The sequence below is a fragment of the Schistocerca serialis genome, unplaced genomic scaffold, assembly GCF_023864345.2.
Source record: "Schistocerca serialis cubense isolate TAMUIC-IGC-003099 unplaced genomic scaffold, iqSchSeri2.2 HiC_scaffold_1198, whole genome shotgun sequence".
NCBI lineage: Eukaryota > Metazoa > Arthropoda > Insecta > Orthoptera > Acrididae > Schistocerca > Schistocerca serialis.
The window spans coordinates 52,501-55,000 of NW_026047401.1; the positions used below are offsets into that span (position 1 = coordinate 52,501).

At 63.4% G+C, this 2,500-nt stretch overlaps 1 pseudogene; it reads left to right on the forward strand.

Annotated features, from left to right (window-relative positions):
- Window positions 1-2,500, forward strand: part of LOC126435233 (large subunit ribosomal RNA) — a 7,958-nt pseudogene that overhangs the window by 2,138 nt on the left and 3,320 nt on the right.

A 2,500-nucleotide genomic window follows, 5' to 3' on the forward strand; every position in this document is an offset into this window, starting at 1 on the left:
ATCCTCTAGCAGGGAGATAGGGTTTGGAACGCGAAGAGCACCGCAGTTGCGGCGGTGTCCCGATCTTCCCCTCGGACCTTGAAAATCCGGGAGAGGGCCACGTGGAGGTGTCGCGCCGGTTCGTACCCATATCCGCAGCAGGTCTCCAAGGTGAAGAGCCTCTAGTCGATAGAATAATGTAGGTAAGGGAAGTCGGCAAATTGGATCCGTAACTTCGGGATAAGGATTGGCTCTGAGGATCGGGGCGTGTCGGGCTTGGTCGGGAAGTGGGTCAGCGCTAACGTGCCGGGCCTGGGCGAGGTGAGTGCCGTAGGGGTGCCGGTAAGTGCGGGCGTTTAGCGCGGGCGTGGTCTGCTCTCGCCGTTGGTTGGCCTCGTGCTGGCCGGCGGTGCAGGATGCGCGCGCCTGCGCGGCGTTCGCGCCCCGGTGCTTCAACCTGCGTGCAGGATCCGAGCTCGGTCCCGTGCCTTGGCCTCCCACGGATCTTCCTTGCTGCGAGGCCGCGTCCGCCTTAGCGTGCTCCTCCGGGGGCGCGCGGGTGCGCGGATTCTCTTCGGCCGCCATTCAACGATCAACTCAGAACTGGCACGGACTGGGGGAATCCGACTGTCTAATTAAAACAAAGCATTGCGATGGCCCTAGCGGGTGTTGACGCAATGTGATTTCTGCCCAGTGCTCTGAATGTCAACGTGAAGAAATTCAAGCAAGCGCGGGTAAACGGCGGGAGTAACTATGACTCTCTTAAGGTGGCCAAGTGGCGGTGGTGTGGCTGCATCCGGACTTGGCTTTTCGAAGTGCGGTCTTGATGTAGTCGTGCTGCTGCTGCGAGGTGCCTTCCTTGGGTTATAGTTACAGGGAGAGTGATGCGCAATACATGGGCCTAGCCCTCTTAGCCTCTCCTCTCCTGCGGTCTTCTCCCCTTCTCGTGGGCCCGCTGACTTTAGCAGAGTGGAAGACCGCACCAGGGGCTTGGGGGGGTTACCAGCCCCCCCTCGCACTATCCCTTTTTTAGTTGGGGGCAGTAACCAGAGAAAAAGTGGTGGCCCTTCCGCTGAAGGTGCCACCCCAACTCCCCCAGCACCTAGCCGGCCAACCGGCCGTGCCGAAAATCTTGTAACTGTTGCAGCTGTATATGCCTGTAGTGAGTGCCACCGCAGCTTCACCACCAAAAACGGTCTCGGGGTCCATCGCCGCCGCCAACACCCTGCGGCCGCCAACGCGGAGATCGTCACGGAGAGGCATCGCGCGAGGTGGACGGAGGAAGAAGTCCTGTCGCTCGCCAAGGCAGAGGCCGAACTGTTCCTCGAGAGGGACGCCCGGTTCTTCTTTGTAAATCAAGAGCTCATCAGGATGTTCCCCGACCGAACGCTTGAGGCAATCAAGTGCCGACGGCGGCAAGCTGCCCACAAGCAGCTTGTCCGCCAATTCATGGAGGCGCTTGAGATCGGTCGGGGGGAAGAGCCGGCGTCCCGCCGGGGAGCGGCGAGCCCGCTGCCTGACGCGGGCGAGGCCGCTGCGCCGCCCGTCGACGCAGCCGAGGACTTCGCGGCCGACACCACCGGGCCGCCGCCGGAGGGGCCGACTGACGCCGCCATCTGGGAGCATCTGGCGGGGCTACCCGCTTCCGCCCAGCGTTTCTCTGCCCTGGATCGTGTCATCGGTCTGGGGCGGGGCACGCCGCCCGATGTCATCCTGGGCATGCTCCCGGATGCCCTTGCGTCGGTCGGGTCCAGAGGGGAGAGATCGATCACCAGGACACAGCGGCCGCGCCAACCATCGAAGCGGCCGCCTGCCGCGCCGCCGACGCAGAAGCGCAAGCGGCGCCGCTGGGAGTACGCGAGAACGCAGGATGCCTTCCGACGGTCGCGTGCGCGTTGCGTGCGCGGCCTCTTGGATGGCACCCTGCTCCAGCCGCCACCTGCCATCCCTGGTCTGCTGGACTTCTGGGCGGACCTCTTCACCAAGAAGCCCATCTCCACCGCGGGCTTCATTCGTGACCGCCTCCTCCCGCACTCAGAGCCTGTCGCTCTCGAGTGCTTATGGGGGCCGGTCACACGTGAGGAGGTCGCCGCCGCGTTGCCGCCCAGGGGATCAGCAGCCGGGCCGGACGGCCTTACCCCAGCGGAGTTGCGGCGCCTGCCGCACGAAGTCCTGGTGAAAGTGATGAATCTCTTCCTTCTGGCCCGCGCCCTTCCGGAACGCCTGCTTCGCGCGCGGACGTCCCTTCTCCCGAAAACGGCTGCACCAACATCCCCCGCTGACTTTCGCCCCATTACGGTCTGCTCGGTGTTGGCGCGGACCTTTCACAAGGTTCTCGCGTCACGCCTGATGCGCGCTTGTGCTGTGGACGAACGTCAGCGGGCATTCATCCCTCGGGATGGGATGTTGGAAAATACCTTCATCTTGGACACTGCTCTCACCGACGCAGTTCGCTCCTGCCGCTCTGTCTTTGTGGCATCGATCGACGTATCTAAGGCATTCGATTCGGTAGATCATGCTG